Below are 10,446 nucleotides of genomic sequence, written 5' to 3'. Positions count from 1 at the left end.
AGAAACTCTTTTTTCACGACTCGACTTTTTTATTGTTTGATCTTGTGCATCAAGAGCATTTCTGTTATAACATATATCGTCGACAGAATCCGACCCTGAATGTATTCTCTCTCTCATCCCTTAATTTTTCAGTATCACGTGAGCACTTTGTGATATAAGTTGAAAACTGGAAAGCATGCATATGATCATTGGGCTCAATATAAGAATACATAAATTTACCTGGAGCTGCAGCCATTGATGAAGACAATAGTTTGAATTTGTGAGCTGATGTACTTGGTTCGTTCTCCTCTGAGCTATCCTTTAGTGAGAGTCTCCAATGGGCAGAGATTATGAATTCTCAATTGATGATGGTTGCTGATAGCTAGAGCAGGGACCAAGTAGTCCTATATATAGGCTTTAGTTTAGGCTCCTTCCCATAAAGGTTTTCCTAAACCTATTAGCAATAGGAACTATATTCCTGAAGTGTGTACAGAACAGTTTTACCTAATGTAATAAGGCATGGCCATGTAATACAATCTTCATATCCTTATTGTAACAGGAATGCAATTAGCACAACATAACTTAGTCCAATTACATGTTCTGTATGAAGAGTAATAAGTTACTGTAACTTTAGTTGATATTGATTAGTCCACAGAACCTTACAGTCTCCCACTTGGACTTATCAATTGTTGATGTTTGTGACCTAGGGGTCTAATTAACGTTAAGTAAAGAGAGAGAAGAAAGAGAGAGACACACAAGAAGTATAGTGGTTCATCTCCCGCCTTAGTGGGAGACTACGTCCACTTGAAAGCTTAACTAGTGTGTTTGGGCCTTGCGGCCCAAAGGGACTACAAAAGATGTAATGGGATGGTGATCTAAGTGATTGGAGGTCCCTTTTATATGTAAGGAAGCCTCCCCTCTTACACTTGCTTTCCAATGTGGGATGCAAAACATAACTATTCTAGTGTAGAAAGCATGTTATGGAGGTATGTTGGCAAGGCCGGGAAGGTGGCTTCCTGTCGAGGTATTGGCCGCGTCCGACCACCGTAGCATAGCTTGGACATCGGACTACGGGATGCATGTCGCGATTGGGTCCCACCATGGATTGTGGGCCCCCCAAAGAGGGTGTGATATATGCTTGGTGACATAGAAAATAGCCTTGCTAGTAGAGGTATCCAAGTCCCTGAAGTCCCCAAGTAAGAGGTGCTTCTTGGTTGGGGAGTTATAAACATAATGTCATCAAGCATAAGTGACACACGGGCGGCGCCAAGCCCCTACAAGTCCCCGAACTCTGTAAGCAAGAAGGGAGTCTTCAACAAATATAGGCTCATGCGTATGTAGAATGCTTGTTGTATTGGGCAACGATTGTGAGTTGCATTGATATGCGTTGGCATATACGAATGTACGATGTGTATGATACATGTTGATGTATACGTGTGAATGGCGACGAGTATAATCGTTTATGACGTACAAACTTGAGAACGTGTATGGTTGTGTGAGCAAACGGATTTGCATATGATAAATGCGTGATGCATAAGAGAACGAACGAGGACGAGGTTACGGTTGGTGTAAGTTGCATGAGTGTCATGAATGCAAGTGTTTGTAACTCATGAGCGACGAATACGTGAACTTGTGTTTGTTTGGTTTTCGCTCGTATTAATGGAACACGAAAAGAATTCGATTTGAGGTAATCAACAAATGGTAGAAGAATTCAATGTTCCATTAATGTGCACTATGTCGAGGAGAAGTGAGTGTAAAGCTTAGGAATGCCGGAAGGCAAGAGCGTGAAAGCTCGGGGTTGCCGGGAAGGCATGAGCGGGAAGCTCGAGGGTTGCTGGGAAGGCATGAGCGGGAAGCTCGAGGGTTGCCGGGAAGGCATGAGCGGGAAGCTGGATGGTTGCCAGGAAGGCATGAGCTGGAGCTCGGGGTGCCGCGAAGGAGTGAGAGGAAGCTCGTGAGCGGGAAGGTCGATGGTTGCCGAGAAGGCATGAGCGGTAAGCTTATGGGTTGCCGGGAAGGCATGAGCAAGAAGCTCGGGGTTGTCGTGAAGGAGTGAGCGGGAAGCTCGGGGTTTCCGCGAAGGCGTGAGCGGGAAGCTCGGGGGTGCCATGAAGGCGTGAGCGGAAGCTTGTGGTGCCACGAAGGCGTGAGAGGAAGCTTTGGATGCCGCGAAGGCGTGAGTGCAGAGCTCGTGAGAGGAAGCTCAGGGTGCCGTGAAGGCTTGAGTTTGGAGCTCGGGGGTGCAGCTGAGGCAAGAGCGTGAAAGCTCGGCGGTGCCGCTGAGGCATGAGCGTGAAAGCTTGGGGATTTCCGCTGAGGCAAGAGCGTATCTCGGCGGTGCCGCTGAGGCATGAGCGTGAAAGCATGGCGGTGCCACTGAGGCCTGAGCGTTAGAGCTCGTGAGCGGGAAGCTCGAATATGATGCCCTGAGGCGTAAACGTAAACGTTGCTAATTATGCTGGGCTGTATGTACAAGTCCCCGAAGTCCCCAGTGAAGGAGGGTTTTCTTGCGGGGTTGATACCAAAGCGTAACTTTACGCCGTATTGCGAGCATAATTAGTGCAAGTATGTCATCCATCTAGAATTGGTCGGAGCGAACGCTTATGCCCTTTCGGGTGGGCCCCTGCTAGGCCCTCGAAGGAGTCCCCCACTCCTGGCTGTAGACCTCCGTATGGTCGGAAAATTGTTTGATGAGGGGAGCTGCGTTTAAGTAGTGGGTGCTAGGTAGCGAACCTAATCTTTAATACCCAAGCGTCGGGGGTTACCTGCTGGATCAATGGCTGCTGTGGGCTGTGTTAACCCATCCCTTTACTCTTTCCCGGAGGAGAAAAGCTTGAATGTAATGCCGCGTAGCAGTCATCGTCATTATGAGGCGTTGCCTTACCGCTTGGCGGTTGGTCGTAAACCATAGACTCGTGGAGTCTAGACCCGTTTCGGTCTCTTTTCTGTGGGGAGAATTTGACAAAGTATGGTGCCCGAAGGCTAGACCATATGTTTACATATAGAGTATATGTAAAGTTTATAATTGTATGAACAATGACAAATAAGTATGGCAAGCAATAATATATGGATCTTATGACCATGTAACATGCATAATAGACAGTGGCAAGTGTGATGGTTGTCCATATAAAATTTCAGGAGTAGCTCCTGGTGACTAGTATGAAGTGTTTGTGAACTTGGAACCTTAATTAAAGCATGTTGGACATGATCGAGCAAGTTGGGTGTAGTTGAGCGTGTAGGCGCTGTGCAAGCATGCGGGGCGTGGCCCAAGCACAAGTCATGGCCATACTCGATACCCAAGCGAGTCGTAACCTGAGCAAGTCGTTTATCCGAGCATGTTTAATTAAGTCGTAAGTCTCACAAGTTTCTAGATGAATGTAACATGAAAGTGAATTTAAGCATGTATGTGTATAGCATGTACTTGTAGTAAAGTTGCTAATAACATTTTTGTGTGTTGCAAACATGCCTAAGGATCATGAAGACATGTAAATGCATATCAAGTGTGATATATTGTAGGCATGCTTAGAAGTAGTAAAAGCATGTGAAGGCATGGCAATAGCTCTAATTGCAAGAGCGTAAAAGATAAAATATAGTTACTTATCTTATGCCAATTTGGAGTGAGTTGGAGTTGAAATTGATAAAAGTACCCAAATCATGTTAGAGTTGTCCAAGCATGACGCACCATTGCTCCGGCGAAGTTCCTTAGTAGAAGGATGATGATTTTGCTAATTGGAGAGGTGATCGGTGATTATGTCTCCTTGAAACAAAATATAGGTGATTAGTACATGAGTACGTAAAATCAACACTAGTATCTTGCATATATACTTGATGAGATAGGCCAATTATTTGAATATATGTATCAATTGAGCAAAGTGTACAAATCATGTTCATAGCTAGTTGACAGATGATATGTGTGATTGTGTGTCACATATATGAATTCAAATTGATGATGAATTTATGGAGAATCAACTTTATCATGCAGACAAGCTGCAAGCTTATCAAGCTAACTATATGCACGTAGTCATTGATTAATAGACATTTATGTATGTGGTTACACATGGATCCACCTAACGGTGGCATACCAATATAGAAAGGGTATGTATGCTGCAAGTGGAGTAAGTAATGATAAGTGGACATAGGCATACAATTAATACATGGCACTAACTGGTAATTGTGATGAACTTGGAGCATTTGACTCATTTTGGTATGAGCAAGCTAGTTCTAGTATATATGCAATCATATATCAACAACATTCATATATAATCTAAAATGAAGCATGAAGCACTACTACAATTATGGGCTATTAGGACGCCCTATAAGCACACATTTTTATTGAGGTGTCCTAGTAACCTTTCAAGGACGACCTCGAGAAAACAGGCGCGGCTCGCCCTTTTTTTGCCAAAAGTTCAAATTCTCAATTTTTGTTTTCCCACGCACATCTTAGTGGACCGCTCTCTCACTCTGTCTCATCTGCATCACTTCCTCATTGAATGAAACAAATTGGAGCTCAGATCTAAGGCTTTGAGTGAAACAAATTCACTCACCATGGGTGATTTTCTCACCTTCTCGATCTGCCTCTACTAAATCTGTTTTCTAATTGAAATGCCATATTTCCCTCAAACCCTCGTTTTCTCCCACAGCCCCTCTTGCTCTTTCTCTCCGATCTCGATGTCACCCACCAAATTGAACTTCGTGGCCCTTGGGTTGACTTGGATTCAGGGATTATTCTTTTTGGGTAATCTCAATTAAGTCTTCTCTCTTGTCGAACCCGATGCAACTCGATGATTCAGATTCAATGGCTGGGTCACTTGTGTGAGGCTCGTCCGAGTGGCATACGAAGGCACTTGATCGAAGGAGCAGCAGCAACATGTTCCCCTCCACTATCGCTCATTCAGATGAATATTGTATGTAATGTCTTCTGGTCTTGAGAACCGTCACCTCAAATTTGGGGTATAATTGTTGTGTTTGTAGGTTTTGCCTATGGTTATGTTTACTTTGTTTTTGTTTTATTGCTTTGGGTTCTGGCTTTTGCTGGGTTGATTGTGATTGTGTGGCTTAATTATATTTGTATTGCTTATGGTGTACTTGGTTTCGCATCCTATGTCTGTGTGGACAGTGCAGAGAGATTGAGGTTTATACTGAAATGTGTTTGCTAGAATTTTTTGTTTTAGGGTTATGCTGTATCTACAACTATGGTTATGGATGAGCTATTCTAATCAGGTCCATTGTTTATCTTTAAGACAATGTGTTTGCTAGAATTTTTTTTTTTTGGGTTATCCAGTATCTATAAATATGGTTATTAATAAGCTATTCTAATAAGGTACAAGAGAGTTATACGCTATTGTTTGTCTTTAAGGCAATGTTGGTCAGCACTCCTCGATTTTAGCTTATTTGCACATATTTTGGTGGATGAGAGTGGAAAGATTTAAAAGGGTTCGAATGAATTCTTTTCTTTATTTTATGGTTGATAAGGAGGTGGTAGACGTGGCTTTTATGCTAAAACATACATCCCAGATCATGGATTCGTGATTTTTGTTCAATTGAAGTATCTTTCACTGTTCTTTGGTGTCATCAAACAAGCTGAAAAAAATCAACTTCAGGGATGTTGCCAAATGCAACTTTATATTTTGAACTTATTTGTGCAGTTCCCATTAGCTCTTTCTATGATGTCTCACTCTGCCTTCTAATGCTTTTCTGCAGACAAATCTGATCAAAGAAAGCATAAGAATGGGCTACAATGATTTTGGAGATTTCCATTATTCTCATGGAAACTTGGGGATGCTTTTAAGAGCTATGTTTGTACTCCTGATTATTGTACTACATCAAAGCATATTGTTCATATGTGCATGTGTTCCATTCTGGTCAGCATATAGATGGGTCAATTTACTCATGTCGCAAGCAATGCTAGCAAAGCAAAACAAACACTAGAAGCTATGTCGCAAGCTATGATAATCTTCACAAGTAGTTTGTTTCATGGTTTTATGATTATCATAAATTTTTTGGCCTATTAATGCTTAAATGTACATGAAAGTAAAGTTTTCTATGTTAACTGATGAATGCCTTAGGGACTTAACATAAATTTTTTTGGCCTATTAATGCTTAAATGTACATGAAACTAAAATTTTCTATGTTAACTGATGAATGCCTCAGGGACTTAAAAAATTTCAGTAAAGCTGTCAGGGTACTTATCATTTGCCTTAAGAAGATTGATAGGAACAACTATCTTGAGGTATTATATATCTTCTTTATTTGAGCTAAAAGATAAACTTCTTATGCAAATTAACTTCTGTATTTGATATATGTACTGTTTTATAATAGTTGAACTAAGTATCAATGTCGAAAGCTTGAATAATTTCATAAAAAAGTTAGAAATGATAGAAAGTTTCTTGTTTCTTTTTCTTATCTACAAGAACTCAGTCGTAAGCTTGCAGGAATTCAATTTGGGTGTGTTCAGATGATTCTCTTTGTTCCAAAGCGTTTATCCTTGTAAGGTTTAATTCTCTTTTTGTTATGTGTTATCAACTGATCATAGAGCACGGTACCACATGTGGAAGTCGCCTAAATTGTTTCTGCAGTTGGATATAATTAATGTATAAGATTATGATTTGCCCAGTTTTCTTAGGTATCGCTGCACCAGCTCCAGGACAGGCAGGACTTTTACTTCCTAATTTTGTTCCTAAATATGTTGTAGGACTTTTTTTGTGTGTGTTCGTGGTCATCAGGAAACACCCTGAACTTAAGGATAGGCCTGTAGCTGTACGTCATTCTGATAATCCAAAGGACACTGCTGAAATTTTATCTGCAAACTACTCTGCTCAAGATTATGGTCTGTTTTGGTAACAATTTTTCGTTGCATTTTTTTTTTTTCCTGTCGATCATTCTTTTGTTTCCACTGGGTATGTTCTGTGTGGTTAAAAGTATTTTTAATGTGTATTTTCAGGATTGAGGGCTGCGATGTTTGTCAGAGATGCTAAGGCTCTTTGTCCATAACTTGTCATTTTTCCTTATGATTTTGAAGCGTATGAGGATGTAGGTTATTGGAGGACATCAATGTCTTATGCCTTGAATTGTTGCTAGTTATCTTCTTTGTTTCTTATATCCTCACTTTAGCAAGTTTAGTGGATATCTATGACACATATGATCAGTTGTGCAGGTAGCTGATCAGTTCTATGAATTCTACATAAGCATTGCAGAAAAGTAGAAGTAAGCTTTTGGAAACCTATTTTATTTATCTTCTCAACACTTATTTCTTCAGTTGTGTTTTTGTTAATATGCATGTTGTTGAATTAGGTAGTAACCTATTTCACAACACTTACAAGCATATATTCTTAATACTTGCAACTGTTGTGCTTGTCATCATGAATATTATGTGCAGTCTGGCTTGCTTATATTTTATGGTTTTTATATTAGGTGCATGATTATTTATATGAACTTCCCATCAAGATGCTTCCAGGAATAGGACGCATCGAGGAGAAGTTGAAGAAGCGAAATGTTTTGATGTGTGGACAATTGCGTACGATTCCTAAGGTGTCTTTATTGATGAATCTGATGATAAAACGTTTCAATCTCTTTATTTTTCCTTTTACTGCAAGTTCTATACCTATAGGCTTTGTGTAATATGCTTCCTTGTGCCAGCTCCACTGTTTCCAAGTTTGCTGTATATTGCAGCTAGATCTAGTTTCTTGAATTTTTATTTATTTGAACCTTCCATGCTCTCTGAATGAGCACGCCGTGTTCATATTAGTGACCCTAAAGCCCTTTTAATTTCTCAGGGTGACCACCTAAGTCCGCTGCAGCTACATTACTCTTCCTCCGTATGCACTTGTAACACAGGTGAAGTATATTTGAACTGATATGGTCATAACTATAATACATATTGCTCTAACCAGAAAAACTTTTGATTTTCATCAAATGAAATTTGAGGATAAAATTTGGTTGATATCTGACTTCTTCTTTATATGTACACACAGATGGGTTCACAATTCAAGGGTAAGATACTAGAAGATAATATGGTTGGCATTCTAAAGTAATGGCACGGTGATGTGAGGAGGAAAAGGAAGAAGGAAGAACAAGTATCACAATCTGCACGCACGTCTCTTTCCATGGAATGGAGCTCCATGAGGCATAGCATATGTAAATGCAGATTTCTTACCTCTGGTATGAATCAAATTAGTTGTAGATATTCGAAGCCTACTTAGTGTAGCAGTAACTTTGAATTAAATTGGTCAAAACAGTAGAGTAGGACATTTTGGTTCTATACTCTCTTTTAATGATATGGACATATGGTGTTTGTGGACTACTTGTTATTGGATGTTTTCTATATCAGTTCTCATATTATAAAGACTTGTTGATGTGTCATACGTATGCAAATTTGATGGGAATGTACAGAAAATAGGACACAAAATGCATTCCTATATGTGTCCTAGTACATAAAAGAAGACATATGGGAATGTATTTTTTGTGTCCTCTTATTGATTTAAGGACTCCATTTTCAAATATTTGAGGACACAATTTGAGTGTCCTAGAATAGAAAAGAGGACACATATGAGAGTTTATTTTCTGTGTCCTCTTATGAATTTAAGGTCTCCATTTTCAGAGTTTTTAGGACACAATTTGTGTGTCCTCATATAGAAAAGAGGACACTTATTTGATAATATAAGGATGCAATTTAAGTGTCCTCTTATAGATTTAAGGACACCATGTCCACAGCTATTAGGACACATAAACTGTGTCCTTGTATAGATAAGAGGACACGTTTCTGGTGTCCTTGTTTGGGACTTACAATGACACCCGGATAGAGGACTCTTTTTTAAAGAGTCCTTGTATGTATTTAAGGACACTGTTTAGGTGTCCTTAAATCATGTTTTTGTAGTAGTGAAGCATGTGTTCACTATTTAATAATCAAATAATGTGTATGATTGGGTCTGTGAGCGGCAAAGGGTCTAAGCTAAATAGAAAACAGAGATGCAGACTTATGTTCTATAGTCCACAAGAAGTATAGTGGTTCATCTCCCGCCTTAGCTGGAGACTACGTCTACTTGAAAGCTTAACTAGTGTGTTTGGGCCTTGCGGCCTAAAGGGACTACAAAAGATGTAATGGGATGGTGATCTAAGTGAGTGGAGGTCCCTTTTATAGGTAAGGAAGCCTCCCCTCTTACACTTGCTTTCCAATGTGGGATGCAAAACATAACTATTCTAGTGTAGAAAGCATGTTGTGCAGGTATGTTGGCAAGGCCGGGAAGGTGGCTTCCCGGCGAGGTATTGACCGCCTCCGACCACCGTAGCGTAGCTTGGACATCGGGCTACGAGATGCATGTCGCGGTTGGGTCCCACCATGGCTTGTGGGCTCCCCAAAGAGGGTGTGATATATGCTTGGTGACATAGAAAATAGCCTTGCTAGTAAAGGTATCTACATCAATATTCAACACAGCAAGAATTATCACTTTAAACCAGATATTGTAATTATGAAGTGCGCACTGGACAAGTCATGAATTCCAAATCATCCTCATAGCTCAGTCAATCTGCAGTTAACACCATCAAACAATGAGAAGACAGATGTTCCAGTACCTCATTACCATAATGCAGCAACCACAGATCACAGGAGCAATTATCTGTACACAAAAATATATCTTGGTTACTTTATGAAATATAACAACACATATAAGGTCCTTACTAAAGGATTCAATAACAGAATCAAGCATGCACAAAAATTCAAGTTCATATTGACTCATCATAAGTATGCAAATCTGCAACTGATATTTGACATTCTTGAAAAATTCTAAACTTTCAAGCTTAACAATGTATGAGAACCTTTATAATGATGAGAGCCTTGAACAAATAAACTTCTCAAATAAATTTTACTTAAGGAAATTTTAAAGTTTTCAGATATTAAAGTATGATTCATATAATGAACTCAGAATTAACTCCCACTCATTCAGCCAAGTCAAAATTCTCTAAGACACCCATATTTTTGACATGTACCTGAAAAGGTGCTACTGCAATGGCCTTTGTGAGAGGATCTGCAAGTTGAGCTAGGGTGCCGATTTTGATTGTTTCAATTTCATTATTTCTCACACTTTCTCTGACTACATAGTACTTCACATCTATATTTCTCGAGGTTGTGGATCTCTTATTGTTCTTAGCAAAAAACACTGCAGCTGCATTATCACAATAAAGCTTTAACGATCTTTCTACTGAATCTACTACCTTTATTTCATTCATAAAATTTCTCAACCATAAAGCTTGACCAGTAGCATCATGAATAGCCACATATTTAGCCTGCATAGTTGAAGTGGCTGTTAGAGACTGTTTAACACTTCTCCAAGATATTGCACCTCCTGCCTACATATAGATATACCCTGAGGTAGATTTCAAGTCATCGATGCAAGCTTTGTAATCAGAATCTGTGTATCCAATGACCGCAAGGTCCTGATCTTCAATTCTTCTATACACCAGCATATAATCATT

This window comes from Rosa chinensis, chromosome 3 (assembly GCF_002994745.2).
Source record: "Rosa chinensis cultivar Old Blush chromosome 3, RchiOBHm-V2, whole genome shotgun sequence".
NCBI lineage: Eukaryota > Viridiplantae > Streptophyta > Magnoliopsida > Rosales > Rosaceae > Rosa > Rosa chinensis.
Note: the sequence above shows the minus strand (reverse complement) of the source record.